We start from the raw sequence: 13875 nt of genomic DNA on the forward strand, positions 1-13875 counted from the left end.
TTTTATTGGAAAATTTACACCCGTGCAGTGATTTATATAAATCAGCAGTGCCCGCAAAGCAGTAAAACTCTAATTGTTTCTTCCATTTTGAAAGTCTAGCGTCCATTAAGGATGCAGTGAGTAATAAAAAGGACTTTTAATCAATCCTCTCTTGTTGATGAGCTGATGTGTGAATGGGTTATCCTACCTGACAGAGCTACCATATGCTGAATCCTTTTTTTCAACAGTCAACAAAGATGGAGGGATCCTTTGTCATTGTTGTGCAGGTTAACGTCTTTGGAACTTTACTCATTTGTATAAGGAGAGGGCAATGTGTGTTGTTTTTGCATCTGACTATCTGAAATACTTACCAAAGAATCATCTACATCTCAAAGCAAATGCTTGGAGTACAACTTTTTTACATCAGGCAAACTCAGCACCACTCCACATTTCAGTTGTGACCCTTTTCCCCTCAGACTGGATTGGCTGACCCCCTTTGACCAGCTGGCTTGGCCACAGTAAATCCTAGAGACTGCTCATGCTACAGGCCTTGGGTAATTAATAAAACCCCCATTACATGCCTTGTGCCCGTTGTTTGCTATTTCAACACCCCATTTGTGCCACGATTACAGTCATTATCAGTCACCGCCATTAATTCTCTACCCGAAGCCAGAACTGCATACTAATAAATTGGGCTCTAAAATTTTTTTTACCTTTCAAGGAGTTGGTGTTGGAAACAGGCCAGGAAGTGCCACTCCAGATTAGAAGTCATCTGGTGCCTCGAACGGAGCTCTTTGAAAAGGAGGCTGCTGCATCTTTGGAGATAGTTCAAATTTCCTCTTTGATTATTTTCCTTTCCCCTCCAAAATGAATCTTTATTAAGCTTAAATCCTGAATAAAATGAAATTAGCAGACTGCAAAATATTGCTTTCTTTTCTGCCTCTATTCCCCTGTGCACACATGCAAATTATAATGCTTATTTATGTAAATGAGGTGTCGTCTTTAATTAGTTTTGCTTGAGGGCATTAAAATACATGTATTCTTCCCCAAAAAATGATTTGTTTTGTTGCTCTGTTCAGTTTAAGTTCAAAATGAATGATTATGCCGACTAAAAAGGTTTATTAATTCTCTTTTTTTCCACCCTCTTTTGGAGAATTATCTTCTCCACCCACTTTGTGGGAAGAGTAAATTCTCTGTGAAATCAAAAAGCCTCTTCAGGCAATGCTCTGAGCACTACTCTGACAAGCACTTGTAAAAAAAGTCCCAGGTTGAAACTACATAGAAGAAATGCACTCCCACTTATCCAACCTGAAAGCTACGCTCTTTAGAAATTTCTTAATATGTGTTTCGCTAGGTGACTTCTTGAAAAATTATACATAATTGAAAGTTATGGAATTTTCATTATGTACATATTTTATTGTGCGCTTCAAACCAGTAGAAGGAACAATGTGCTGCAATTATGCTTTGATTTGTTTTGCATTTTGTTCATACATTGTAGATATTCACATACCCTTTTGTGCATGACGACTGCATCATTAATAACTAAACATACATCCTGCCATATAGTTTTGTGTCGTTTGCCTTAAATTTGAAGAAAATCTGTATACTTTTTGATCTTTTGAACAGCTTTTATGTTTATTTCAATGTTTTGTCTACAAGGATCGGCGGCATAAACATGAATCTATAGCTGCGCTCCTTTTTATTTTTAATGTGTTTCCTCTTGATTTATTGTTTCTTGTTGAGTGCCTTTATGACACAGAAGAAGGTGGTGGGTCAAGTTCTGTTAGAAGCAGCCACTGACTGTGTCAAACAGTATTTCAACCCTCTTCAGTTTAAAGTGACCAACTGGGGCTCTGGTTGTTCAATATCCTATCAGTATTCTGCATCCCTTCAACTGCTCAGATGAGCTGAAATGGCATGTTAAGATCCCCCTCCCCTGCCTGCAAGCATGATTTATGAAAAGGAAGCTAAAACCATTACAGCATTTTTATTATTATTGTTCTTTCAAGGCTAATGCAACAATAGATTTTTGCATGATTGATGTGTTATACTAAACATTAGAGGATTGCATTAACTTTGCATAGAACAGCTAAATGACATAAGATTACTTATTGTTACTTTTCATCCACATGATCATACTGTAAACATTGTGCACATAGTATTTCTTGGCATTTATTGATTATGGGATACATGGAGAGCAAACTGTACACAAAGGATAAACAATGTACACTGAGACAGCTTTGGCTGTGTTTCCAGCAAAGCCGTAAACTGTTCTTCCTTGTTGCAGAGAACTTTTTGAATGGCAGTACTTCAGAGATTAAGCCAAGTGACTTTGATAGCCTCTCATCTGCCCCCTTCACTCTGCAAATTATTAAAAGTCCGGGCCCTTGTGGGAGGGAATGTGGCAGCAATATGCTGACACTTCAATCATCTGGGAGGAAATTCCACATGTAATAAGGAGGAATTGCATACAGTAGAAAGTACAGCTTTGACTTATCTTTCAAGCTATCTGTGATGGAGGAACTCAGACCACATCAAACCTCTCGCTTTAGTCCTCACACGTTAAGCAGATGCATGGAAAAGGAAAAAAGCCTGAACCCTGACTGTGTTTTCACAAGGTGTCTTCTCATTTCATCACATCCAGTAGTTTTCTTTGTTAAGCAGTAGAAGTTTGACACTTTGTCTTTACATTAGAAAATGTTTACATTTTACCAGTATTTTGACTTGAGTATAATTACATTTTTTCCGGGTGAATCTGATTGGCTGCTGGGTGTGGGTTAAAAAGTAATCTACCACAGTGATTTTCTACACCTAATAAATAAGTTCCGGTCACATAGACAAAATGTTCTATATCACTGCGCTGGCTTCTTAGAAACAAACTTTTGCTTCGTTATCTGGACAAAATAAAGTGGTAAGAGGTGAACTTTCTCTCTGAACTGATGCTTTATTCAACCCATCATGAGAATCAGCAAATATATCGCTTTCCTTTGCCGCTGCAGTCGAGGTTGGTGCTGGCTTACCATGACAACGTGCCGCACCACCTATTTGAATAGTCTGCTTTTTGTGAGAAAGCGATTTAAACTGAAAAAATAACAAGAATAAAGTGCTAAAAATTGACTGAATGTTTATTTCTTTTGTAAATGAGTATGATATAAGCAGGATAATGAGCTATCCAGTCGTACAGTTTTGAGCCAGATTCCAGCTCGAACAAGGAAAACAAAGATGTACATGGATCTATTTGTCTATAAGCTGATGCAGCAAAATGGAGCAAAGCAGGGAGCTTGTTGCAGGCCCTTTGCAGTCACAACTACAAGCTTTTTAAAACAGCATTCCTTCGTCTGACCCTAATTTACGTCAATTTGAATAAATAACAAAATACTCAGACATGCAATATTGAGCTTAATTTTCTTTTTATGTATCCTCGATTTTCAGAAAAATGCTACATGATCATGTTAAAAAAGCCAAAAACAATATTTTAATCAGAGTAGGTCTTTGACACAGCTCCTTTGAATACTAGTCAACAACGGAGCTAAACCTCGTCAAATAAAATCACTAAATACTGTTCAAGTACCTTTACTTTTATTACAAAACACAATTTTGTTACGGCTTGTAGACAAGAAGGAACCCAGGAGCGGGAAAAATTCAAATCCAAGAAGTGTGGAAAACAGACATATTTACTGACACAAATTCACAACAAGCATGGGCCAAAAAGTACTCAAAAACACTGACAAAACTCTTGGACCAAACAAGACACTGCAACACTGAAAAACCAAAACGTCACTCCTTAAATACCTAAACACTAGTTGAAAATGGTAGGCAGCTGTGGAAACCAGGTAAGAGCAGAGGAAGAGGCTAACTGCTAACCTGGACTGATCGTACCAAATTTGAATGCACACTGCAAAATATTTTTTTTACACACACTTTATGTGTGTGTGTGTGTGTGTATCAGGGGAGTTATGTCCAGGTGATGTAGGCAATGAGGCAATGATAGGCATTCAGCCAATGGACTGTTCTCTCAATGTGCTTGTGTGCCATCCCACGGTGCACAATGCTGTAATTACACTGAAAAGTAAACTGAAAGCTATGCTTCACAAAGACAAGAAGCCCTAATAAAACGGAGCTGCCGGTGATCAGTCGTGGCGAGACTTTCAGGACATATTAATGGAGTGTTTTCAAGGATATGGCATTTTTCCATTTGTCTTGTGGAAAAATCTTGGGCAAAACACCTGGTGCGCTAAGCACCTCCAGTCTGAACACTGAGGAGCAGCAAGCAGTCACTGCACTCCTTGTTGGCAATGCAACACATCTGTCTTGTAGTGATTGTCTTAATGGCTACAAGTACACAAGTCAGATTTTACTGCGTTTTGCGTTACTTTAAACTTCAGTGCAGTTCCCCTGTTTATACTTGGTTCGTTTTTGTCACTTGAGGAACCCGTTTCTGAACAAAACTTTACACCTGCTTGAGTTTTTTCTGTTTTACTTTTACTTGTTTTACTTTGGTTTGCTTTTTTGTCTTCTGATGAATGCAGTGACATTACATTTAAGACAAAATGTCAACAAAAGAGCTCAACCTGGACTGCATGTGGGTGTGACTGCTATTCTAAAGAAAGAGTGCAGGACTTTTTGTTCAATGACACAAAAATGCAGGGAACATAGTTTTGTTTGTTGACTTGGTTTTGGTGCTTCGTAACGAACACAAACATTATAAAAGAAATATCCATCAAGTGGCATGGTGGAGAAATCAAAAATAGTAATATTTTATGTTCACAAAAACAAAACTTTTACAATTTTGCCAAGCATCAATTCTTTGGTTGATTTTTCATACCAGAAAAGGAACTTTGATATTTTTCTTCTTTTTTTCCACATAAAAAATTTTGATTTTTTTTTTTTTTTCTTACTGTAATTAAGCTCTAACTTCCAATAATTCACGACAGAAGACAGGATATGATTTACCACGGGGAAAAGAGGCCAACCACATTCCAACTTATGAAACAAATAATTTATCTCCAAAAACCTAAAACTTCTTTTAAAGCACAAAACAGGACAGACAGGTTTTAAAATTATTTACAGTACATTCTGTTCTAATGCAGTCAAGTCCAACAACAGTCAGTTGAAACTGGTAATACTCAGATAAAGATTATGTATTGTGGGAAACTGAGAATTGCTTTTACTTTTAATTCAGTGATAATCCAGAAAACAATAACAGCTGTTAGACATACCTGTTAAAAAAGGAATAAAAAAAAACCAGAACATTCATATGGGAAAACAAGGATTTTTACATTTGGAAAGAATACTGTAGTAGGTAAGATATGGGTACCAGTCCTGTTAGAAAGACAAATGTATGAAGCTATTTTGAAAAGTAAATGGAGCCAAAACAGGTTATCAAGTGATCACCGGGTGGCTTATTTCCCAAGAAAATCAATTTTCAATCATTGTCCTGTTAAACTGCTAAACTTCACAACGGAAATAAGCATTTACAGTGAGATTTCAAAAAATGTTAGACTCTTTAAAGGTTATATTTAAGGTCCATTCTCTTTGGATCACTCGTTTTGGACCACTCTTTGTTTCCTGAGATAGTTCGCTTCATTAGGCTTGCATGAAAGCTCACCTAAAATCCGGTGCAGACCAAGCAAGCAATCTCTGCTTTCCTGGAAAATTGAGGGATCTTCATTTATTTGCAAACTAACTCTCAGGTTCCACCTAGTGTGAACATACACCGACTTTTCACAGATGAAAATGCAGACATAAACCTGTGGACGTAATTAAAGAAGATACTGTGTGGTACAAATACACTGTTGTCACATTACTATCAAAACTTGAGTTCTGAGATATTCTTATGGGTATAATCCAACAACAACTGTTACTTCTCAGTTCAATATCCCATCACAAGTTTTAAAAAAAAGACTCCGATCTGCCCAAAACACACTAAAGGATGACATAACAACATGATCTGTCAGTCTACATTTTGTCATCTGTCCATCTGCAACAATAGCTGATGAGAGCCTAAATTAAATACAGCATTGTGGGTCACTTTTTTGTTAAAGAGCAGGAACGGTTTACTAGTTCAGCATTGGTGCAACAGAGTAAACTTGCATACTTGACTAAACAGCACCTGTGTAAAAGAATATCCACATTTAACTTGCGATATTCACTTCTACCAGGATCTTCTGAGAATTCTATATGATTGTTGCATTGTGGGTCTAACCGGGATCATCTTAAACTGAATGAAAGACCCAGATTGTAAGAGTGAAAAAGAGCAATTGTAAATTTAAAGAAAAAAATATTTTTAGAAAAAAATATGAAAACAGTTTTAAACGCTAAAGTACACATTGTAAACGTAAACGAGATATTGAAAGCTACACTACCCAGAATGTGTATAGGGACCAAGAAGCAGAGGGTTGCTCAAAGGGGTCAATAGGAAGTTCTGTATATTTCTAGTAAGTTGTAAATGTTCTTATTCCTGTGCGTTCATAAAAACCACGTAAAGTGAAATGTGGTCTCCCACTTTTTTCAATGTAAAAACCGTGCTGGTGTTGTCAAGTGAGGTAGATCGGCCAAGGTTGCAGCCAAGTTGCTGTGATTGGATGAAGTTGCAATGTCAAGAAAAAAATGTGGGAATGATTTGAATTTGCAGGATTTTCAAAATCCTGAAGGGAAGAGACGCTGCTGAGTTTTACCGAGGGAGTTGCAGGGTGGACTGGACGTTACAGTAAGGTCTGCATGTTAGTGCACCCGGGATGTGGACTCTGATCAACCTTCTGAAGTGTAACTTTTTCTATTCTCCACATCTTGAAAGAAGATCACAGATAAAACCAAATACCAGCCTTCTGCTTTTATAAAAACTATTTCTGTCCCCAGATGTCACAATTCTGAATTTCTTAAACTGGTAACCCATTGATTCCCTCACTGGAAGCTTCTATAATAACTGTTTCAGCAGACCATTTGCAGTACACATGGCAGCAAAAAATGCTCTTTCTTTCAACAAAATAGACAATAATAAACAAACTCCTAAATGTTCAATTCATTTTTACTATCCACCAAATACTTGTGTCTTTTTGTTGGCTTACATTTATAGCGGTTATTACACTATGTGGACAGCAATGAAGTGTGTTAAGGTGTAAGATTTAAACTTATAGAAGTGCAGCTCAAATCTTCACATTCATGCATGTAAACTACTTTTACTGCATCTTCAAATGTCTTTTTTAAGATGTTCAAAGTAAAAGGAAATACTTACTTTAGTAAAGAAGTGCTTTCATTTAAAAGCACATTTTTAATTTGTAAATCTACAAATTCAATGAATTTTTTATTCACAATAACAAAAAAATATCAAACTGTAACAACAAACATTTGATATATGATAACAAAATAAATAATATAAGATTACTTAAAATCACTCACGAAAACTTCAAATAATGTACTTTATAAGTGGCAAAGAAAAGGAAATTGCTAACATAAGCAATAATGATTATAAAATTGATTATAATATTATTATAATGATGACAATGATTTCTCACCTTGGCAAGGTGTATTTATTTATTTATTTAATGTTTTTCCTGCACAAATGAATTTAGTTGAGAAGTTTTAAATAAAAACAAAGACATCAGAACCAACATCAACTCTTTGTTCTTGTTTTATTGCAGATTTTTAAGGAGATTTTAATCACATGTGTCATGCTTTTAATTAATATATTATATTATATATATATATATATTATATTAATATATATATATATATATATATATATATATATATATATATATATATATATATATAAACTATCGATAATCTAGGTTATTTGTGCAGTAAACGCCTCAGCATTTCATAGATTATTTTAGACTTCAAGATACAGTCAAGAACATTTTTGTGTTTTGTTTGTTTTTTTGTTTTTTTACTTAATCACGGTCTCACAAAAGCCACAAGAATTTGAGAGAAAACCAAATGCCTGTCAGGGCGAGTACACAAGAGCCAAAGGGGGAATCTGGCATGGCCTAAGCAAAGTCATAAAAATATTTTCGCTTTTATTTAATGTCGTCCATAATTCATTGCCAGGAAAAGCTAATCAATAGCACCTTAATGAAAACTTGAGCCATATTTTATTTTGCCGCAGAGAAGTCCCAGATCAGCATTTGTTGCCTTGTTATGTGCTGGTTTTCATCCTTGGGCTGTTTGACAGATGTGCATCACATTTGCAGATACCTTAAATGTTTGCTTTCTTCAACATTTGTTTCATCAAAACAAAATGGAGAGAAGTTTCTGACGATGAGGACAATTTCAGCATACATTTCTTATATTGTAAAAGTTGTCTCTCATACAATTTTATGTTTATGAAAATTGCATATCACTTGTAAAGGTTTACTAAAGGCTGCTGTTAAAATGTTTGATTCAAAACACTGCATGCATTATATCTTAGATTATTCTTAGTTTGTTTTTCCCACCTTTTTTTTCAAAAATGTTCATATTTTTTTTGGATGCTCAATCACCTTTAGTGCATTGAAGTGCTTTCTTATTGTTGGTATTTGACCAAATCATAATTCATCAGAGGCCGCATATTGTTATGGAAATTCCATTAAGTGAGTCTGCACTTTCCAGTAAAACACATTTTTTTAAAAGATGCCAACATGGCAAAGAACAGGATTAAAAAATCAAATATTTGGAAATATGCTGTGATATATAAACCTGTGACGTATTTTCATTTGATTTTCATTTTTCTAATATAAGTTATGAGACAGTTTCAAAAAAGGATTTATTGACTACCGTATTTTCCAGACTATAAGTCGCCCTTTTTTTCATAGTTTGGCAAGGGGTGCGACTTATACTCCGCAGCGACTTATATTAGAAATAAATTGAAATAAATACATTGTTAACCCTCCTGTTATTATGTTCATTTGTGAGGAACAGAGATTCTGTTCCTGTGTCAATTTGATGTATGAGGTATGTTAAGTGTTAAGAGTATGTTAAGTGACTCAGAGAATCAGCAAACTATTTTTTACAATATGATCTTGAAGGCTAACAACATAATATTCTATTTTCCAATGATTTCATAGATTCAGAAATGCAATAAAAATGACTACATTCTACAAATACAGGATGAAAACAGAGTATTAGTTGGCCAATGATGCTTCATGAAAGGAATAAATAAATAAGTATGAGAAAGAATAACTGTGAAATTATGAGATAAACAGTCTGCTATGATTGTGTCATATGAGGTTGTGAAACTTATTATATCTTGGTCAGATTTCGTCAAATAAATTTCCCGTCAAAATGCGACTTATAGTCCAGTGCGACTTATCTGTGTTTTTTTTCTACTTTATAATGCATTTTTGGGCTGGTGCGACTTATACTCTGGAGCGATTTGTGAACAAAATATGACAAATTAATTAATACAGAGGTAGCTCTAATTCGTTTGCAGTTACCAATAGGAATAAACATATTTTTTTATGGAAAAGCCTAAAACCAAGGTTCGGTTTAGTCATGGGAAGGTGGGGGCAATGCCCCCTAAATCTCGTGACTGCCCCCCAAATTGTGATGGATCACAAAAATCCACAAATAACCACAAAGAAAACCCGAAAACAAACAAAAAACAGAAGGATGAACAAACAGATTTAAAAAATACATAAATACAGCCTAAACGGGACAAACCAATGTCCTGTCTGTGCCGGTCCCAAGCCCGGTAAAAGCAGAGGGTAGTGTCAGGAAGAACATTCAACAGAATGAACTGATATGACTATAGCATGGTTTTTCTATGCATTTTAGGGGCTCGAAGCGATTTGACACCCCCAAACTCTCAGCACACCCACATAACCCCCACTCCCAATATTCTACCACCCCACAGTGGGGGTGTTTAAATCTGGTTCCTTTCCATCTGTTTTTCAGTCTTAATTTGTTTAGTTAAAAGATTAAACCTGCTGTTTATATAAATAAGTACGTTTTTGCTAACACTTATTCCCTTTTCCTTCTAAAAAAAAAAAAAAGAAAAGAAAATTCCTAATATGCAACATCCTGATGGTACAAAAAAATTGTTAACTACAATTACAAAGGAAAAGGTCATTTTGCATGCTCTGAAAGTCATACTAATGAACTAGCTCTCATTAATTTAACTTTTCATTTCCACTAATGGTGGGCTTCAGCTGACAGTGGAGATGACTTCAAAACTTTTAGGAAGATTGTTTAATATCCACTTTGAAAGCGAGGAGTAATTTGTCAAAAAATAATAATGTCTGAAAGGTCAGGCAATAAAAAAACAATATCTGCCCTCTTTCCATTCCTGTACGTATTTGTCACTTTTGACTGGATGGGGGTGAGCTACAAGAAATGATAAGAACCTGAGAGACTGCTGCAAGGCCTCATATGAAGAGCTGAGTGTCAAAACAGTCGATTATCGCTGTGAATATGAGCATTATCAGTAAGATCAGCTTTCGCCAGACTAAAGTTCTCTTTCACGTGGAACTGCATGAGGATATGCAGGGCTGTCCAGCAGCTACACATCCTTTATTTGCATTGTCAGCTGGAGGTGAGAGGGTGGAGACTTGCCAAGTGTGAGGCTCTGGGCCAGAGCCGTGACAGCTGACAACTCCGGCAGGCCCCGTGTGCAACGCCGCACTTCTAACAGCCAAGATCCCAGATCAAGTAAATCCTAATCAGAGAGTTAATATGCCTCTAATGTGAAAATTCATATTTCTACTCTGTAGTGTTTCATGTTCAAAAGGGAGCACATGTCATTTGGCTTGCCTTCATATAACACTAAGGCTTCCATCAGTCAGTGATTATTGCAATGAGGAATTAAAATCCCTCAACACACAGCAGCCAGCCTCACATTGCATTGGCTGTCAGAATTAACTAGTGAAAGTGACCTCAAACAATACATACTGAAGGAGGAGGAATCACATTCAATTAGGGAGAGGGGAATATGCATTCGTAGCTGATTAATAAAGATACAGAAGAGCGTGTTCCATTGTTTCAAACAGAAACACTCTCCTTACTTTTTCTATACCCACTGATCTTTAGGTCGACACATTTCAGCGGCTGACATTCACAGCCGCACCAGCGATGGCTTCAGACACAGCCAAGCTATCTAGTCAGTGTCCGGCTTGTCAGCTCAGGCTGCCTGGCTGAGGATGCGCTGAACTGTGAGTCTTCTCCACCTCTTCTTGGCACGCTGTGTTTATACCGATCCCTCAGGCCATTTGTTTGCAGCACTTCCTTGCCCCACAGCACCATGCATAATGCAGGAATGAAAATGTTAACAGTGGCAAATAAAATCGGCAAGGTGCCCCCACAAATCAGGGCAGTTTAGGAGCACATTTAATCATCCGTGCATTGGGGACAGCGCAAAGCAATTAATTGTGGCATTTCAAAGAAGATCAGGGCCCAATTTTTCGAGGGCCTTTCAAGCTTCTTGCTCACTTGCCCCAGCCACTGCAGACCAGTAGCCTGGCCTGTGTGCCTCTCTTTGAAACGTCTCCACATTTTGGCCCAATTATGTATATCAACACTTTGCACAGAAGCAAATGAGAAGAGAGTTCTTGTAGCTTATTGCGCAGAATTGCATCAACAAAGCCCACCCAGCAAAAGAAATAACAAAAAACAGCCATTGTCTGAAGCGGGTCTCCCATGTATATATGCACGAGGAGTAATTCCAAGTCGGTCTTGCATTTCTCCAGCACGCTCCAAGACAAACAAGTCAGAGCACCATATGGTGATGTCAGGAAAATAAATAATTTAGAGAAATTCATGTGCGGTGCGCAGATGAGCAACCACAGAAATACCAACACAGGCTTTCTTATACTTAACCCCTCTAATAAGAGCTCTTAGCATTGAGGTGAGGGTGGAGGGGTGGGATGGGTGTGTATGATGGGGTTGGTGGGGTTGGGGGGGGGACGTAGAGATAACCACAATATTGAGCCTTAACTTGATTGAAAACTACTTTAGAATTTCAAAGACCGGACTGGCAACTGTCTCTGGACGTAAGGACGGCATTTTATGCAGATACAATCTGCAGTGCCTTTCAGCACTTCCTGAACACGAGACAGCCTAATCTAATGAGCTGAAGTGTGTGTGTGGGGATGGGGACAAAATTTGTTCAAGCTTTTATCCCAATGCCAGCATGCTCTCATCCGTCTGTATTCAAATATCCACTTGTTATTTTGATTCCCCCTCATTCCTCCCTGAGATACCGCTTCGCATGGCTCCAGTCATCACTGTTCAAGTCTTTAGAGTTGGGGGAAAATAAATAAATAAACACGCAAACACAGAAGCTAACGGCAAGGTTATAGCCACACAGACATGACGGCCACTTGTTTTCTGCCGGCCCCCGGGAAAACTCACAGAAAGCCCCAGAGAGGGGGAACACAGACGTGCCATGTTGCTGACATGGCAGCCGTCACGTCATACTAACCAGCGGGAGTGATGAGCACAGACAGGAGCGAGCTTTGTACAACACTGCTGTGGCTTTAGACCCAAACTGAGTGGATTACTTGACCCTTGGCTGTTTTTTTTGTACCAGAACATGAAGTAGAAAGGTGTCTAATGTGTCGTAAAAAAATAAATACTATTATTTAAACTTGGAGAATTAACCACAAATTGGGTTGAGATGAAACCACTACAACCCAAAAATTAATAATGCTTCAAATAGAAGCCCAAACATTTATCTCAACATAAATTACCCAAAAATAACCTAAATGTTTTAAGAGTGTATATACATTTTTTATCCAATTTTCTAAAAAGTGGTAGCATAAATTTACATGAACATTTCTAATCCTATTTTTTTCTTCCTTGTTTGATGGCTTAAATGTTTCGGTCCTATAAACATACTTTATTGATTTACCTTTTTTTTTTTCTCCTAATAAGTGTTTGTCTGATACTTTCGTTGTTCAAAACGTTTATATAATTTGGTGACACTCAGAAGTGCACTGAAAGCATCTGTAGTGCACTGCTTCATTATCTCTCTAATATAAACAGAAAATTGCACATTCTAAAGACAAGTTGATGAAAAAAAGCATTTTAAATCTATAGTTTTAGTTTAATATTAACTAATCGACAGAAAAAAAATAGGGTAATTGCTCCAAACAAGATCAGCAGATATAAATTTAAAAAACCACAGTTTACAAAAAAAAGCAAAAAATTAAGACCTCACATTTATTTATAAGTCTAGTCCTTAGGAAAACTGACTTTTGAAGACCCACTTTAATGAAAATTGTGTTTTTGGTGTTCATAACATGTTTTTGTGGCAGTGATCTGATGATGGAAGACATATATTAGGAAAATTAAGCTCAAAGTTTATTTCTGAGTTTTTCTTTATTCAAATCGTGAATCTGAAGCAGATTAAAAAAATGCTGTATCAAAAGAGCTGGGAGGGTCACAAGCTCCTTACTCCAGTTGAACAGGGAGCTCTCAGCAACGGGAAGGGGAAGGGGGGTGGGGTTGCTCAACATCAACATTTCAAATGAACTACTGCCGCTCTGCAGAAACTATGTCCTAGAAACGACACAGGTTTTAGGATTTTGCAAAAAATAATTATTTAAAAAAAAAATACTGGGAACGCTTTGAAAATAGATCAAAATATGATTGCAGTTTGTCTAAAATGAGTTTGAAGCTATCTCAACATGACCATATGGTCAAAGTATTTTGCAAATGTGGATGACTGCTGATAAAGGAATCAGCGCATTATTGTGTTAAATTATGACAAACCCTAACTGACCTTCATTTGACACTTTATTCCCAACAATAATCAAAAACAAATTAAGCCAAACCACAACTCTGGGTCAGAACAGATTATTTTTAGGCAATTATTCCATTTGACTTTAGAGTTTGACTTAGTAAACTCCACAAATCTGAGACAATGAAATAAATCTACAAAATTTGAACCATAAAAAGGAAAAGTTTGTTGCATCTAAAAAA

The 13875-nt window shown here is 36.7% G+C and overlaps 1 long non-coding RNA gene across 1 annotated transcript; it reads left to right on the forward strand.

The window, feature by feature from the left end:
- Nucleotides 1-322: 322 nt before the first annotated feature.
- Nucleotides 323-1033, forward strand: LOC110015344. The gene is made up of 2 exons (XR_002873519.1): nucleotides 323-533; nucleotides 701-1033. It is a non-coding gene; the product is annotated as an uncharacterized LOC110015344 (long non-coding RNA).
- The last annotated feature ends 12842 nt before the right edge of the window (nucleotides 1034-13875 follow it).

This window comes from Oryzias latipes, chromosome 7 (assembly GCF_002234675.1).
Source record: "Oryzias latipes chromosome 7, ASM223467v1".
Classification (NCBI taxonomy): Eukaryota; Metazoa; Chordata; class Actinopteri; order Beloniformes; family Adrianichthyidae; genus Oryzias; species Oryzias latipes.